Genomic DNA, 18896 nt, shown 5'->3' with positions numbered 1-18896 from the left:
CTCCTCCTCCTCCTCCTCCTCCTCCTCTTCTTCTTCTTCGAGGTAAGTGAGGCTGAGCGAGCTCTTCCAAGAACTGCCATTTCAAGGACAGCTCTAATCAGAACTATGGCTTGCCCAAGGTCATCCAGCCAGGTGCAAGTGGAGGAGTGAGGAATCAAACCTGGTTCCTCCCAGATTAGAGTCCGTGCACTTAACCACTGCACCAAACTGGCTCTCTAGTTCTTTCTCTTTATGGAAGAGTCATGTGAGATATTTCTCCCGCAGGTGTCCAACATGAAGATGTTCACGGTTTGGGGTGTCGTCCTGTTCTGTGGCTTCCTGGGCCTGTCCGCAGGAGAGGAGTGCCTGGAGGGCATGGGCCGGCTGTCCAAGGCAAAAATGGAACGAGGTAAATTTCAAATGGAATCCTTCCTCGGTGGCTTCCTGAACACACAGCCTGTGGGATGCCTGGTCAGGGGAAGCCTGCAGGGACATCACGTCTGAAGCATGACGGGGGACTCCACGCAGTCCCTGCAACAGTGACGTAGGGCTCCTTGCTGGGCGCCAATGCTGCAGGCTGGAGACTTGTGCGCAGTGGCCCAGGCAAGGCCAGTGGTGATCCATGCAGGCCAGAGGCCTTGTCTGCCCTTTTATTTGAGAGGTGCTGCGAACGGCAGGTGCCAAAGACTGAGCCTGCAAAACACATGCTGTGTAGTTGCTATTCTAAGAGACAGCAATAAGGGCTCTGCAGAAGCCTTGCGACATCCATCCATCTGTCCGTCTGTCCGTCTGTCCGTCTGTCCGTCTGTCCGTCCGTCCGTCCGTCCATCCATCCATCCATCCATCCATTCATCTATCTATCCATCTATCCATCTATCTATCCATCTATCTATCCATCTATCCATCCATCCATCCATCCATCCATCCATCTATCTATCTATCTATCTATCTATCTATCTATCTATCTATCATCTATCTATCATCTATCTATCATCTATCTATCATCTATCATCTAGCTATCTAGCTATCTAGCTATCTAGCTATCCAGCTATCCAGCTATCCAGCTATCCAGCTATCCAGCTATCCAGCTATCCAGCTATCTATCTATCTCTATCCATCCATCCATCCATCTAGTGTTGGCCAGTCTACCTACTTACCTCCCTCCCTCCCTGTCTGTCTGTCTGTCTTTCTGTCTCACGGATGTCCTGGCCTTGAGTTTAGGGACATCAAGCTCCATGGCAAAGTGGTAACACAGCCAAGGTCTGTATCACCCGCTATCCTGTTTCCCACAGTGGCAGCCCACCAGATAACCTCCAGAAGCCCACATGTAGGGCAGAGTCTTGGGGAGTAAAGGCCATTCCCAACACCTTCTGTCTGAGATGCTTTTAAGGGGTAATGACATGAATAAATGGGGGAAGCTGTGGCACATGGTATAGGGTTGCCATATCTGTTTGGAAAATTCCTGGAGATTTAGGAGTAGAGCCTGGGGAGGGTGGGATTTGGGGTGGGGAGGGACCTCAGCAGGTAGAGGATCTACCCTCCATGGCAGCCTTTTTTTTTTCTGGGAGAGCTGATCTTTGCTGTCTAGAGACCAGCTGTAATTCCAGAAGGCCTTCAGGCCCCACCTGGAGGTCGGCAACTTCACATACATGGGTGGTGCCCTGCTACTTAGCCAGGGCCTCAGGCCCCCCGGGGGGGGGGGGGCGCTGAAATGGGAGGAACGTCAGATTGACCAAGGACATCTAAGTGAGTTGAGCTGATGTAAAGTCTGAATTTGATTGGTTGGACCTGTGATGCCAATGGAGGGAAGGTTTGGTGTGTGTGTGTGTATTCCAAACACAAGATACCTTCAGAGGAGGTTTGCCACTGCTTGTCTCTGCACTGTGACATTGTACTTCATCGGTGGTCTCCCATCCAAGTTCTAACCGGGGCCAATGCTGCTTAGGTTTCGAGATCTGACAAGACCAGGTTAGCCTGGGCCATCCAGGCCAAGGCAGAGATAAACAGAGGTGGTTGGCCACTGCCTATCTCTGTGTAGCAGCCTCGGTGGTCTCCCATCCAAATACTAACCAGGGCCAACCCTACTTAGCTTCCCAGATCTGACAAGATCAGCCAAGCCTGGGCCATCTAGGTTGGGTGGGTGGCAGTCAGGGTTCCCTCTAAGGTGAGTTAGTGTGAGCCAGCTCACAGTTTTTTAGCCTTCGGCTCCCACATTTTTGTCTTAGCTCAGGAAGGATGGCTCCAGAGCAAACTAATTTATGCAGCAGTCAAATCACCTGCCCACAACTTTAATGGCAGTCGCTCACCAAGTAGAATTTTTGCTCTCAGGACTCCATACCTTAGAGGGAACATTGGTGGCAGTGTTCCCGCTAAGATATGAGTAGAAGACTCATGAGATACACCCCTTCCATTTTATTAAAGATCAGAGATGTTTGTATTACTTTGTGTGTGTTTTTGCATTCACCGTATGGGAGAATAATACAACTGTTGAATTCTTTCAGCCGTGGAATTTGTCCTAAGCGCTGCCGATATACCTGGACAGGTAGAGAATCTGTTTAAAGCACAACCAGAAGGAAAGAAACTGCCGGCGTATGGACAAAAATCTGCTCCCTCGTCATCCGGGTAGGACATGTCTTAAATGTGGAGAGACACGGAGGTTGCTCAGGACAGTTTGACATGAAGCCCGCAGACCCGAGAATATCACAAGACCCCTGCTGGATCAGACCAGTAGCCAGGGGTCATTTCGTAGAAAAAGAGGTGCAGGAGCTCATTAGCATAACTCATTAGCATAACTCATTTGCATATACCACACCCCCTGACATCACTGTGTGTCAGAAGGCAACACCCACCGCTCAGGCTCCACTGGACTGTTTTGGATTGCTAGCTATTGGGGGGGGGGGAGAATGTGCAGATCTGTCCTCACAGAGGAGGGAGAGCTTGTACCTGAATAAAACCTGGTCTTAAAGGTGCCACTGGACTGTTTTGGACCAGGGGGCTGGGGAGAGCTCTGCAACTTACCTGGCTGCTTCTTGCTCTGACTGAGGGCTGCTGGGAGCAGGGGGTGGGGCTTGTTGAATGTGCCCGCCCCCGGGCTCTTTACTGCCGGAGCTCCACTCCTGTGCGCTCCTGCAGGAAATGACCCCTGCCAGTAGCCCATCTAGACCAGCATCCTGTCTCACACAGTGGCCAACCAGTTTTCTATCCTTTTTTCATTTCCATTGCTTTCCATGGGAAACACATTTCTCTGTCGCTTTTCTTTTGTTTTCCACCCATTTGGGATGACAAGTCTTGGGTTTATACCCCTTTCCCCCTCAAATCTTCCCTGCAATTGATGTTCTCTGTTGTGCAGAAAGATTTCCCCTCATTTCCTGGGATCCCCTGCTGGGGTGGGGTTGGATTCTTATGGCCAGGGGTCATTTCCTGCCGGAGCGCCCCGGAGCGGTACTCCGGCAGTAAGGAGCCCAGGCCCTGCTTGCCTGTGGAGAGACTCAGTGAGGGGGGATTTAAATGCCTGGGTTCCCTGCCCTACCTTCTCCAGGTGCCCCACAGCCACGAGGCACGCCAGTAGCTCACAAAGTAGAATCTTTGTTCACAGGACTCCACAGCTTAGAGGGAACATTGGAGAGGAGGTGGGCAGACATGGCCTTTCCCCCCCAGAGCCTCTCCTCTTTTGCGGAGAGACTCGGGGGGGGGGTGGAGATTTAAATCCCTGGGTTCCCTGCCCGATGTTCTCTGGGTGCCCCACAGCCCCTTTTGCAGAGAGACTCAGGGAAGGGGGATTTATGCCTTAACTCATTTTAAACATGCCTGCCCTTTGTCAGGGGGTGTGGCATATGCAAATGAGTTATGCAAATGAGCTCCTGCACCTCTTTTTCTAGGAAATGACCCCTGCTTATGACCCGTTCAGTATGGCAGAGTGTGGATGGGGCAGGGAGGCGGAAGGAAGGCAGGCAGGTGGAGGTGGGTCTCCAGTATCAATTACTGTGGGTGATGGTGTTTCTCACCAAAAGCATGTTGATCCTTTAAAAAAATAGAATTAGGGCTCTTTTTGTAGCAGGAACTCCTTTGCATATTAGGCGACACACCCCTAATGTAGCCAATCCTCCAAGAGCTTACAGTAGCCCCTGTAAGAAAAGCTCTGTAAGCTCTTGGAGGATTGGCTACATTAGGGGTGTGTCGCCTAATATGCAAAGGAGTCCCTGCTACAAAAAGAGCCCTTTGATACATGACAGCAGGGCTCTTTGATACATGAGTGTAGCCCCCCTTGACTTCAGTACATTTACTCTTGTGTCAATCATGGGATGCTCTCAAACAGCAACTCTGAAGGCTTTCCAACCCCAAGAAACAGGAGAAAGGGGTTTTTGGGGGAGGAGGGGGAGATTTTTCATTCAAAACCAACTCACCTGGGGGCTCCCAATCCTGACAGAACATTTGGGTGCAGAAATTCACAATTCTGGGGCAAAGATCCGCTTAAGCACACATTGCTAACTGATTATTATTTTTAATGGCACAAAGCTGGAAGTGTGCAACCAGACTTCCCAAACGGCTTGAGAATCATAGAATCATAGAGCTGGAAGGGACCTCCAGGGTCATGTAGTCCAACCCGCTGCACAATGCAGGAAATTCACAACTACCTCCCCCTCACACCTCCAGTGTCCTGGCCCCACTGCTGGACCTCCTGATGGCACCTGGTATTTTTGGCCACTGTGTGACAGAGTGTTGGACTAGATGGGTCATTGGCCTGATCCAACATTGGCTTCTCTTATGTTCTTATGTTCTCTTATGTTCTTATGACCCCTGCTGCACACCCGGAAGATGGCAAAAAACCTCCAGGGTCTCCAGCCACACTGGCCTGGAGAAAAATTGCTTCCGGATCTCTAAGTGGCAATCAGCATTTCTCCCCAGGCGTGTAAGAAAGGGCCACAAGAACCAAGCACTGAGGCAGCCCTTCCTGCCCTCCCTTTCGTGATCTGCCCAAGTTCACAGAATCAGCATGGCTGTCAGATGGCCATCCAGCCTCTGCTTGAAAACCTCCAAAGACGCATTGATCCGACTGTGAGGTGAACCCACTGACATCCATAATGGCCGGACTTTCCCCGGTGTCCAATAACTCCGCTTGGAAGATGGGTGAGAGCGGGGTGCTGACAAATGGGGAACGGGAGAAAGATGCGGCTGTCTGAACCTGCACTTTAAATCCGCAGGGCAGCAGCGACGACATCGGATCAAAGAGCTCGTCTTATCACAAATCCCCCCCCCTTCCCATATTCTGCTGTTGGTTTTTTAATTTATATTTTATTATTTTTTCCCAATACTGTTACAACAGTGTTCGGCAATAAATAGCGATACAAAAACTATTTCAACACTAGATAACATTCAATGAGGGTACAGAAAAGAAGATAACAGATTTTCATTAGCCAGGTCAGATAACTAAAATCAAGAAGTTCAATACAAACAGGAAATTATGGCCCCGGTCACACGGGGGGGGGGGAGGCACGGCCAAAGCGCGGCTTTTCTGAGCCGCATCAAAATAGACGCGCAGCGGCGGGATCAGACAGATCCCCCAAGCCGCTGTACAGTTGCTCCCTGGCATGATCAGATGCCGGGGGGGGGAGCCACGGAATGGAGAGCGAGGCAGTGGGTGCGCATGTGCGCGCATGCACAGTTTGGCCTGGAGCCTCGAATGCTGCGGGAGATGGGCGCGCCGGCGATCCCACGGCCGCCCTTGCTGCGGAGTTTCAGGTAGGTAGTACTCTTTTCTAGGTTTTTTTTTTAATGCGCGGTTTCGCCCAGAAAGGACGGATCGGGGACGGGTGCTCTCAGCTTCCCAGATGTTGCGGTGTGATCGCGCCGTTTGATGCGCCCCCGATCCGTCCCTCTTGTGGGGCAAAACCTCCCGTGTGACCGGGGCCTATGCTAACTTTAAGGCTATTTTGGATTGTAATATAATCAAATACAGTACAGTGCTATCAAAAGAACAGTAAATTTCTACAGGCCGGGTTGCTTGGAATTGTTTCGCTATTTTCTAAATAATTGATCATAGGAAACCATACAGCCTGGAACCACTTTTGATATTTTTCTGACAGCAAGGCCAAGGAGTTCTATGAAGTACGTCCATAGATGAAGCAATCCCAGATTCTTTTTTTCCCAATCTGTTAATGCGGGGACATTTTTTGGCTTCCATTTTTGTGCAATCGTTATTCTTGCTCTCATTAATAAGGTATTCTGTGACGGGGCAGCTGTGTGAATTGTGCTGTGGTCTCCTTTCTGCAGGATGAAGTGTGAATTCAAGAATATGCCAAAAGTCAATATAACCATGAATTCGGATAAAACCATGAACGCCAAGATAAACGCGACATTGAGCATGGAAACCTCGTGAGTTCTTACTGAACCCCCTCTATCTTTCCGGAAGTAGCCTAGAAGGGGCAATTCCAGATAGTTCCAGATGTTGCTCTATAACAGCAAAATAAAACTGGGGTCCAATGCCTTTCGTGAGGCAGGGCTCACTGCATCACGTGCAGAGAGAGAGTACATCACCGGGCCACACGAAGCGACCTTCTTTATTGATTGATTGGTTTGGTTGACATTCCGCCCTCCCCTGCAAGCGGGCTCAGGGTGGGTCACAACATTTCATTACAGAACATAATAACATTCAAATTAGGGTTGCCAGGTCTGGGTTGGGAAATACCTGGAGACTTTGGGGGGTGGGTCTGGGAGAGGGTGGGGTTTGGGGAGGGGAGGGGCCTCAGCACGGTACAAAGCCACGGAGTCCACCCTCCGAAGCAGCCCTTTTCTCTCTCTCTCTCTTTTTTTTAAATCCCCAGAGGGATATTTTTTATTTTGCAAATACTACAAAAACTACAAAGAAATATTCGGAAAGGGACTACAACTAAGGATAAAGGAAAGCAAACCACACTAGACTAAAACCCCAAGAGGAGGAGATCTTTTCACTGTTAGTAAAAATGTTAGTACCATAAGTGTTAATGTCACAATATACTTGTGGAGTTGTAGAGTGGCTCAAGTGGTAAAGACGCTGAACTGCAGGCTGTGGAAGGTCAGTAGTTCAGCAGTTTGAGATCCGAGTTGCCGCATGACGGAGTGAGCTCCCGTTCTAGATCCAGCTCCTGCCAACCTAGCAGTTCAAAGGCAAGAAATTGCAAGTAGATAAATAGGTACCACTTCGGTGGGAAGGTAACAGTGTTCCGTGAGCCTTGGTGTTTAGTCATGCCGGCCACATGACCATGGAAAACGTCTTTGGACAGTGCTGGCTCTTCGGCTTTGAAACGGAGATGAGCACCGCAACCCTAGAGTCGGACTTGACTGGCTTTCAAGCAAGGGAACCTTTACCTTTATACTTGTAGAGTTCTTGCTTATAACAATTCACTATTTATATGTTATTTTATTAGTTGTTCTGAGAGAAATCTCTGATCGTCTTCTTGTTCTTCGCTTCAAAAGGCCATTTTCCAAGTCCTTCTGCCTTTACTTCGGCTTTCTAAGCAGCCCTTTTCTCCAGGGGAGCTGATCTCTGTCAGCTGGAGATCAGTTGCCAAAGCAGGAGATCTCCAGGCCCCACCTGGAGGCTGGCAACCCTAATTAAAACATTAAAAATAAACAGGACAAACAACTTAAACAAAGCCTGAGTCCATCAAGGTACATAAATGCCTACTCAGACGGACAGCAGGTCTCCGGGGTCTTAGGCAGAGGTCTTTCCCGTCACCTCCTGCCTGGTCCCACCTAGCTGGAGATGCTGATGGGGATTGAACTTGGGGCTTCCTGCATGCCGAGTAGATGCTCTGCCACTGAGCCTCAGCCCCTCATCCAGAAGCACGAGGATGAGCCTGTTGTGCCATTTGACTCCGGTTTATTTTCCCTAGGAAACCCGTGAGCTTTGGATTATAGATCTCGCCCATTTTTTTTGCATATCATCATAGTGCACCTACTTTTCGGAAAGCAGCTTCCCCGTCACCAAATAAGGTCTACAACCCTCCCGTCCAGCCGTCTCTGGGATCTCAGGCAAAAGCCTAGCCCAGCCTTGCGACTTACAATCCCCTTTCCCTTCCCCGAAACAGACATTTCGTGAGGTTAGGTGGGGCTGAGAGAGCTCTCTCGAGGACTGCCCTAGAGAGAACAGCTCTGAGAGAACTTGTGACTGACCCAAGGTCACACCAGCAGCTGCAGGTGGAGGAGGAGTGGGGGAATCAAACCCGGTTCTCCCAGATTAGAGTCCACGCTCCTATAGCAAACTAGCATAGAGTTTACCCTTCAGATTCTCTCCAAGGGAACTGTTTTTGGTCACCCGGAGATGAAGAGTGGAAGAGTGGAGGCGGACAACCCTACCGGCCACCGTAGGAGGGATTCAGATGCAATAAACATGTTTTCTTTTTTTTCCAGAGATGGAACCATGGTTGATGTTGATATGTACATAATACTTGTCCTTGCCCTGGCCAAAGATGGAATCAAGGTTACAGACTGCAGTATTAGTCCTAAAAAAGAAGACGTCAGAATCAGGTATGAGTCGAAACCGACCGGAAAACGTTGGCCACCTGTGTTTTTTGTCTTCCACGGCTAACAGCAGCCAGGAGGAGGGGACTGAAACCACCCAGGGAGATAGGATCGATCCCCTTTCTTCCTTGCGCCTTCTCTCCCGTCCAAACCGGGGAGCTTTCATGGCTTTGTCACGTTTTCAGATACGGATCTCAGCCCTCTCCACATCTTGCGCGGCTCGGTCCCGGAGTGAGCGTTATACTGTCCTCGGTGGCTCCTATTGCTAATACACCCTAAAGCGGGGGTCCCTAGCGTGGTGCCCCCTGAGTGCAATGGCACCCACGGATACCTTTTATGACTGGCAGTGGAGAGGAGGAAGAGGCAGCCTGCTGGCTGAGGGAGAGCCTCCGGGGCCACTGCAGGCTGGGGGAAAGTGAGGTGTGCTGCACGCCCGGCAGCCCAGCGGCGGAGACAAGAAGGAGCCCCCCCCCCATGTGGGGCCCGTGGTAGGCAGGTGACTAGCTGAGGCTGTGGTGGAGTGAGCACATCATTTCCCCTGCAGAAAATTTCCCAGCTATTACAATGGCTGCTTTGGGCAGTGGACTCTATGGCATTATACCCTGCTGAGGGTCCCTCTGCACCCCAAACCCTGCCCTCCCCAGGCTCTACCCCTCAGACCTACAGATCTGGCCCTCCCCTTAGTATTGCCAGCCTCCAGGCAGCACCTGGAGATCTCCAAGATCAGTTCTCCTGGAGAACATGGCTGCTTTGGGCAATGGACTCTGTAGAATTATACCCTGCTGAGGTCCCTCCGCACCCCAAATCCTGCCCTCCCCAGGCTCTACCCCTCAAATCTGCAGGTATTTCTCAACCCAAAGTTGGCAACCCTGTAACTGGCTATGGACCCACTTTCCAGACCCTTGGAACGCCTAGGAGGAGGTGCTTTTCTACCTTAGCTGCCACTGCATAGCCCCAAATCAACATAAGTCAGGGGTGGAGGGAGCCATACCTGTCACCATGAGGCTGTCCTCGCATACTACCCACTTGGGACAGCAAAATGACTCAAGACAGCCCTGCCTTATAGCAAAGCAGAAGGAAATAAACATGGCTTGCCTACCTCTATTTTCCCCTTCCGTCTGCCGCGCCGCCAGCCACTGCTGGGACACTCACCTGGAGCTTCCTTCTAGAGCTTAGCGTTCCCAAGTACTTACCACAATCCGGCGGGGAAAACATGCTCCCTGGCGAGACCATTCCTCCCTGTAACGCACCATGCCGTCGCCAGGAAGTAACACTGGGCAACGCTCTGGCCATGGGGCTGAAAACTCGATGGTACCATCGAGTTTCCAGCCCCATTGCCAGAGCATCATCCGGCGTCACTTCCTGGCGATGGCATGGTGTGGTGCATCTGTTGTCCCTGCGGGAATGATCCTGCGAAGACGTCTGTGTCCCCCGCTGAATCACGGTAAGTACTTGGGAAGCCTGCTAGAGCTCGTTGTATTTCTCCCCACAATGGACCTTACTCCTAGTAATGAAATAATTAAATTATCTAAACTGCCCCCCCGAGAAATTTAAATGCCCCCCAACTTGGAAATTCCTGGCTACAGGCCTGGCAGAAGGGCCCTTCACTGTGTGACTTCAGTTAACTGTGGCAGCCATTTTGTGGCTGGCTCTGCCTCCTGGGACAGCCATTTTGTGGCTGCACCCACCTGAGAATTCCCAAGAGGTTGGGGACTCTTGCCATACAGCGTCATAGCTCGGGGGGGGGGCACACAAATGTACCACCGTTCCGTTTGTTCTGCCGTGGAGCCTTGACATCTTCCTCAGGACAGGGGGCTGCTGCCCCGGACCTTGAAAATTTCCCCTCACCGAGTGCAGAGTGATGCTCCCAGTGAGGGTCCAGGGACGTGGCCTGCAGGCCCTGCTAATGTGCCTGACTGTTGTGTTTTGTTTTGTTTCTCCTCAGCCATGTAAAAGGGATCACAGAGCCTATGAAGAAAATGGTCGACCAAATGGTGAAGGACCAAGTTGTGCCTCTGGTCTATCAGAATGTAGGTCTGCCAGGAAATGTCTATGGGTGATAGGGTTGCCAAGTCCTACCTTGGCTCGGAGCGGGGGACTCCCGGGTCGATCCCAGAGCGCGAGCGCGCCGCATCCACGTCACCAGGAAGTGACGCGCCCATGCGGGGCACACTGGGGGCGGGGCCACAGCCATCTGAGGGAAAACCATAAAGTTTTTCCTCAGATGACCGTGGCCCCGCCCCCAGCGTGCCCAGCGTGGGCGCGTCACTTCCTGGTGACGTGCACATTGGGGTGGAGTTCCCCCCGGGGCAGAACAGTAAGAGTCCATCGGCCACTGAGCCTCCTGCTCCCACCTGTTCCTTGCTATCTTATCTTTCTGGCTCCTTTGCAACCCACATCTCCCTCACCGTCTCACCATCAACGTGTGAAGGTTGCCCCCTCCTGCTCGAAGCGCTTTCCCACTTTCTACTCACAGTCTATGGCAGGATTCTTCCAATCAGCCACTCAGCTTTCCATGACATCACAGCAGTGCAGCCAAGATGGCTGCCAGACCTCAGTATGCTTTTCTTTTCTTTTGCTCCAGATGTGCACCATGGTCAAAACGGGTCTTGAGACGCCCATCACTGGCGAAGTAACCAAACGTACGTGTAAGCTGCTTCCTTTCGACCTCTTGGTTTAAAAAAAAAAATTAGAGCACTTTAAAATATGTACATTATATTCCAAATACGCAATACAAATCACATTGCACGTATCCGTCACAATTTAAGACAAAACCGAATTTTCCTGTGTTTTGTGTTTCCGTACAAAGTTTGCGAAAGGAGGATGTTCCAAGTCCAGGAGCCCACGGAGACAGTTTGGTGTAGTGGTTAAGTGTGCGGACGCTAATCTGGGAGAACCGGGTTTGATTCCCCACTCCTCCACTTGCACCTGGCTGGATGACCTTGGGCAAGCCGTAGTTCTGATAAGAGCTGTCCTTGAAAAAGAGCAGTTTCTGTCAAGAGCTCTCTCAGCCCCACCTACCTCACAGGGTGTCTGTTGTGGGGAGGCAAAGGGGAAGTAGTTTGTCAGCCACTCAAATGTGAACTTGTGGATCTCCTGACAAAAATATGTAATCTTTCCTTAAAATCTGCCTCCATTCCTGAGGATTGGAAGGTAGCTAATGCCCTCCCATCTTTAAAAAGGGTTCCAGAGGAGATCCGGGAAATTACAGGCCAGTCAGTCTGACATTGATACCGGGTAAATTGGTGGAAACTATTATTAAGGAAAGAATTAGTAGGCACATAGATGAACAAAACCTATTGAGGCACACTCAGCACGGTTTCTGTAAGGGAAGATCTTGTCTCACTAACCTGTTAGTGTTCTTTGAAGGGGTGAACAAACATGTGGACAAGGGGGATACAATAGATATTGTTTACCTTGACTTCCAGAAAGCTTTTGATAAAGTTCCTCATCAAAGGCTCCTAAGTAAGCTCAAAAATCATGGGATAGAAGGACAAGTCCTTTTATGGATCAAAAACTGGCTAATTCATAGAAAACAGAGAGTGAGTATAAATGGGCAATTTTCTCAGTGGAGGGTGGTAAGCAGTGGGGTACCACAGGGATCAGTACTTGGTCCACTGCTTTTTAACTTGTTCATTAATGATTTGGAGATGGGAGTAAGCAGTGAAGTGGCTAAATTTGCGGATGATACAAAGTTGTTCAGGGTGGTGAAAACCAGTGAGGATTGTGAGGCACTCCAAAGGGATCTGTCAAGGATGGGCGAGTGGGCGTCAACATGGCAAATGGGGTTCAATGTGGCCAAGTGCAAGGTGATGCACATTGGAGCCAAAAATCCTAAATATAAATACACGTTGATGGGGTCTGAACTGGCAGAGACTGAGCAAGAGAGAGATCTTGGAGTTGTAGTAGATAACTCACTGAAAATGTCGAGACAGTGTGTGACTGCAATAAAGAAGGCCAATGCTATGCTGGGGATTATTAGGAAGGGTATTGAAAACAGATCAGCCAATATAATAATGCCCCTATATAAATCAATGGTGAGACCTCATTTGGAATACTGTGTGCAGTTCTGGGCACCACACCTTAAAAAGGATATTATAGCTTTGGAAAAAGTGCAGAAAAGGGCAACTCGAATGATAAAAGGGTTGGAACACTTTCCCTATGAGGAAAGGTTAAAGCGCTTAGGGCTCTTTAGCTTGGAGAAAAGACGACTGAGGGGTGACATGATCGAGGTTTATAAGATTATGCATGGGAAAGAGCAGGTAAAGAAAGAGGTACTTTTCTCCCTTTCTCACAATACAAGAACTCGTGGGCACTCCATGAAACTGCAGAGCGGTCGGGTTAGAACGGATAAAAGGAAGTACTTCTTCACCCAAAGAGTGATTAACACATGGAATTCACTGCCACAGGAAGTGGTGGGTGCTACAAGCATGGACGGCTTCAAAAGGGAATTAGATAAGCATATGGAGCAGAGGTCCATCAGTGGCTATTAGCCACAAGGTATAGCTAGGGGCTCTGGGGCAAGTGATGCTCTGTCTTCTTGGTGCTTGGGGGGGGTCAACAGTGGGAGGGCTTCTAATGTCCTGGCCCCACTGCTGGACCTCCTGATGGCACTGGTATTTCTGGCCACTGTGTGACACAGAGTGTTGGACTGGATGGGCCTTTGGCCTGATCCAACATTGGCGTCTCTTATGTTCTTATGTTCTTAAAAAGGGAAGACATTGAGACCTTTTTTTCTTGATCCATTGACATGAACAAATATGAAGAGATGCATTATTCTATTGGGAAGAAAGCCTTATAGGGAAGTAACATTGAATAACTAGCTGGTTATTGATCTGCTGAATGAAAATGCTGCCTTGAATAAGAGCATCTCAACATTTAACCATAATGAAAACCTTGCTTATGAGTATCAGATGATAATATTTGAAGATTTTTTTTAAAAAAATGTGCTGAGCTACTGGATGCTGCTATTGGTTGAAAAGAGATGGCATGTAGGTATGCAAGCCAGGGTTATATATGTACCCTCTCTTTTCTGCCCCAGTGGGGACCCCAAGCAACTAATGTCATTCTCCTCTCCTCCATTTTTATCCTCACTACAACCTTGAGAGGGAGGTTTCTATGGCACAGTGGGGATTTGAACCTGGATCTCCCAGATTCAAGCCTAACACTTTATCCACTATATTATACTGACCTGAGGGGAAACTACTGACCCTTCCCTAATGTATTGAATACTCTTGGTAAGGGCTGAGGGTATCCAAAATCTCCAAGTGCCTTTTGCTTGTTCCAGGGGGCATTTGATTGAGATTCGAAGTGTTTTAATGAAAATCTACATTTTTGTGATGGTGTTGTGGAGAAATGGCTTTGCTCCTAGATACTTTAAAAGTATTTTATGTTTCTTATATTTTATCTTATATTGTATACCACCTTTTTGTACCAGATCTGTTTCCTCAAACTCAGGTTTTCCCATAAAATGTATGTATTTTTCAGCATAAGTTGTGCATGAATAAATCAGTATGTTAGTCTGTATATTTAATGTACGTATTAAAATATGCATTGTATGTATGAATTGCATCATGATCTTATACCCTAACAGTCAAACATGACCTTCAAGGGAGGACTCATCGGGACCAGGACCAGCAGCAACCACTGGCAGGCCTGGCTGTTTGCTATTTATTTAATTTATTTATTTCATTGGATTTCTTGAGTGCCCTTCTCCACTTACGTGGGGACTCAGAAAAGTTTACAACAAGATAATTCAATATAAATTATAAATCCAATTTAAACCACAAACCTACAATATTAAACAATGAACATACATACTATTCAACAGCAACCAACAAATGAACCTAGTCTTGTATAGTGGTTAGAGTTTCAGTCTAAGAGCTGAGAGATCCAGGTCTGAATCCCTATTCTGCTGTGGAAGCTCACTTGGACCCGTCACACACTCCCAGCCTTACCTACTTGGACTCTAATCTGGGAGAACCGGGTTTGATTCCTCACTCCTCCACTTGCACCTGCTGATGTGACCTTGGGTCAGTCACAAGCTCTGGCACAGCTGTCCTTGAAAAAGAGCAGTTTGTGTCAGAGTTCTCTCAGCCCCACCCACCTCACAGGGTGTCTGTTGTGGGGAGGGGAAGGGAGAGGAGTTTGTAAGCCGCTCTGAGACTCCAAGTGAAGGGCGGGGTATAAATCCAATCTCTTCTTCTTCTTCTTCTCTTCTAGAGGAGCTGATTGGCTACTGTGTGAGACAGGGTGCTGGACTAGATGGACCCTCACTGGTCTGATCCAGCAGGGCCCTTCTGATGTTCTTAGGAATGCCTCGGTCTCTCTGCCCTTTTGTTGGCCATCCAGAGGAACTGGTTGGCCACTGTTTGAGACAGGATGCTGGACTAGATGGACCCCTGGTCTGATCCACTAAGGATCTTCATATGTCCTTAGGAAGGACTCAGCCTCTGTGCCCTGTTGTTGGCCCTCCAGAGGAACTGGTTGGCCACTGTGTGAGACTGGATGCTGGATTAGATGGACCCCTGGTCTGATCCAGTAAGGATCTTCATATGTCCTTAGGAAGGACTCGGCCTCTCTGCCCTGTTGTTGGCCCTCCAGAGGAGCTGGTTGGCCATTGTGTGAGACAGGGTGCTGGACTAGATGGACCTCTGGTCTGACCCAGCAGGGATCTTCTGAGGTTCTTATGAGCCATCTTGATTTTCTTATAGAACTCGAAGTACCTGATGGCATGAACTTCAAAATTCAGGATATGAAGGAGAAAGAAACACACTTCGAGTATTTGGTGTTGGTAGGTACTAATCATAAATCTGAACTCATTTCCGCTTGCCAAAGACTGGAAAGAAAGAGCAAGGTAACCAAAGGATCTTGCTCATTGTGCTCCTACTTATGAGACTTCTGGGTCAGTGAATCTAGATTAAGCATCGAGAGGATCTCTCTTAAGAGCAGTCCTAACACGACCCCAGAACAAGAGAACTCGGGGAGATATTTTGAGAGTCAAACCTCTGACGAAGGGAGCGTCAACTCTCAGAAGCTGATACACCCCAAAACTTGTTGCTCTCCAAAGGTGCTGCTGGACTCAAACCTAACTGTTCCATGGAAGACCAACATGGCTACCCTTTGTTAGATGTCTCCTGGCTCTTTTGAGACGGCCCAGAGTACCCTCCCAAGACCTTTAGACCTCCCTTTTGGCCAAATAACAGGCGTGAGGACCAGGCAGAGTAAAACAAGGAAAAGGTCTATTTTATAGGATGTCAAACAACAAGGTGCAGAATAATAACAGTAAGTGGGTGAAAAGAAAAGAAATCAAATGCCCTAACGCGTCTAAATATATACCGTCCCTAGCTCACTATTCCAAGTGACACTAGACTACTCAACCTTCCCTCAGGATGAGGGTTTCTTCCTGCAGCAGCCTTCCTTCTGGCTCTGCCCTCTGGAAGAAAGAACAGCTTCTGCTCCTCAGCTTTTGTTCCCCAGCCGTCTTCTTCCCTATTGGTCCATTTTGGCTCCAAAACCTCTCAGGGGCTTCTGGGAGTTGTAGGCCCAGCCTCACCTACTGCTAGCCTGGCTCCCTGGGCCTAGTAGGCCTCTGGTGGCACAGCCCAGATCATGACAGGAAGGGAAAGGAGTTTGTGAGCCGCTAGTAGTGAAGGGCGGGGCATAAATCCAGTCTCCTCTTCTCCTTCTCTTCTCCTCTTCAAACAGCAGAAAACTTTCAAAAGAGAAGCTCAGAAGTCCCAGAACAACGGGCAGTTCATCCTGCTTGTAGTAAATATAGGGGTGCCGGCTCTGAATTGAGAAATGCTTCCCCAAATGCTTCTCTTGGGGGGGGGGGGGGGGATGAAGCCTCGGGAGGGTGGACTTCGAGGCAAAGCGCCATAGCGTCCAGCTTCCAAAGCGGCCGTTTTCTCCCGGGTGATCTCTGTTGCCCGGAGATCAGTTGCCGCTATGGGAGATCTCCACCTGCCACCTGGAGGTTGGTAACCCTAACCGAATGGCCATTTGGCCTGGCTCACCGCATAAATCAGTCGTTCAGACTGAGCCAATGTGAGATGGCCATCAGGACTATCACCTAGGTAGTGCGCAGGGGTCATTTCGTAGAAAAAGAGGTGCAGGGGCTCATTAGCATAACTCATTAGCATAACTCGTTTACATATGCCCCACCCCCTGACATCACTGGAAGTGTGTCAGAAGGCAACACCCACCGCTCAGGCTCCACCGGACGGTTTTGGATTGCTAGCTATGGGGGGGGGGGGACATGTGCAGATCTGTCCTCGCAGAGGAGGGAGAGCTTGTACCTGACTAAAACTTGGTCTTAAAGGTGCCACTGGACTGTTTTGGACCGGGGGGCTGGGGGAGGCTCTGCAGCTTACCTGGCTGCTTCATGCTCTGACTGAGGGCTGCTGGGAGCAGGGGGTGGGGCTTGTTGCATGTGCCCGCCCCCTGGGCTCTTTACTGCCGGAGCGTCGCTCCTGGGTGCTCCTGCAGGAAATGACCCCTGGGTAGTGGTATGGTTTAATCTAGGAATCTCTGCTCTTGCACTGTCATGCTTTCTGGCGTTTTAGGAAAATGGATGATTGGTTGTTTACGGATGTTTTATGGATGCTCTTAACTGTAGTTTTTATAGATGTGTTTTATGCAAGCCACCCTGAGCCCGACTTGGAGGGGAGGGCGGGGTATAAAACGAACTAATAAATAAATAAATAGTCCCACAAGGAAAGGGTGCGGAGGGCAGGGAGAACTATGAGAGGATGGGGGAAGCTTAGGTAAGCGAGCCTCGGTCGGCGTTGACGGCTTTGTCCCACCACTCTGCAGTTTTCAAAAAGTGGAGGAGGAGAGTCCGAAGAGGACAGCTGCATGTCCAGAACTCACACCTCCTGGGAGCCTGATTGCCCGTTGAATGAAGACGCCCTTGCTGATCTGGCCATAAACAACACCGATATTGAAAAGCATATAAGGAAAATGGAATCTCATCCCATTCCCCTGAACAGCCCTGAGGTGAGTTGTTTCGGGCTCATTATTCCCCCCCCCCTTGGTTTCAGCTGGTAATTCATATAGTCAGGGGTCATTTAGTAGAAAAAGAGGCGCAGGAGCTCATTAGCATAACTCATTTGCTAAGCCACACCCCCTGACATCACCGGAAGTGTGTCAGAAGGCAACACCCACCGCTCAGGCTCCACTGGACTGTTTTGGATTGCTAGCTATTGGTGGTGGAGGGGAGGAACGTGCAGATCTGCCCTCACAGAGGAGGGAGAGCTTGTACCTGAATAAAACTTGGTCTTAAAGGTGCCACTGGACTGTTTTGGACCGGGGGGCCGGGGGGGAGCTCTGCAACTTACCTGGCTGCTTCTTGCTCTGACCGAGGGCTACTGGGAGCAGGGGGCGGGGCTTGTTGCATGTGCCCGCCCCCTGGGCTCTTTACCGCCAGAGCTCCGCTCCTGTGCCCTCCTGTAGGAAATGACCCCTGCGCATCTCCATTATCACCTACTCCTTCTTCAGGGAACTGACCCCTGCAGGTTAATCTCTGTTTATTTTTAATGGAATAATGTATGTCCTAATTCTTCGGTCGTGTATTTATTCCTCCGCTGGGTTAAAACAAATCTTCGTAGGGAGCAGACCGGAGTTTTTCTATCGAGGACGTTCGTATGGTGGAGTCCCCCGAAGGACCAATTCTGATGTACAAGCCAAAATTCGCCTCATGTAAGCCCGAGGACCCGAGCGACTGCGAGTATCGTTCAGCTGATGTAAGTAGAAACCCAGTTATAGAGCTGGAAAGGACGCCAGTGGCCATCTAGACCAACCCTCTGCGCCATGCAGGAAATTCACAGCTACCCCCCGCTGCCCACAACCCCTGCTGTATGCCCAGAGGAAGGCAAAGAGCCTTCAGGATACCCAGGTAAACTGGACCGGAGGAAGATTCCTTCCTGAACCCAAATCGGCGATCAGCATTTCCCTGGGCGTGGTAGAACAGTCCCTGGGAGCCAAGCACTGACTCATCCCTTCCTGCCCCCCCCCTCACCATCTGCCCAAATTCATCACGAGTTATCTGGGGAAAGCTTGTGTTGGAGGAGGGCGGGTGAGGCCCACCTTTACCGCATCTATCCACTGAGTGGAATCCTTTTTTTAATTATTGCAGCCGTGTTCCATGCACGTGAAAATGGCTGCTGAAGACAACACGCTAAAAATGTCACCGGGCTCCGGAAGGTAACACTCAAATGCATATTTATACTACTGTGGGACTCAGGAGGTGTGTCATATTTTAACGGAAAGGAGCGCGGGCATGGCACCTTCTGCTGCCTTCTCTGACTCACTCAGACCGATTTCACACAAGAGCTGCGCCGCGGTCGCGCCTCCCTTTGCCCTGCTTCTATTGGTCAATTTCCCACTCGAAGCCGCGAGGCCGCATTTTGACCCGC

Source organism: Gekko japonicus, unplaced genomic scaffold (genome assembly GCF_001447785.1).
Source record: "Gekko japonicus isolate JY-2015 unplaced genomic scaffold, Gekko_japonicus_V1.1 scaffold2388, whole genome shotgun sequence".
NCBI lineage: Eukaryota > Metazoa > Chordata > Lepidosauria > Squamata > Gekkonidae > Gekko > Gekko japonicus.
Note: the sequence above shows the minus strand (reverse complement) of the source record.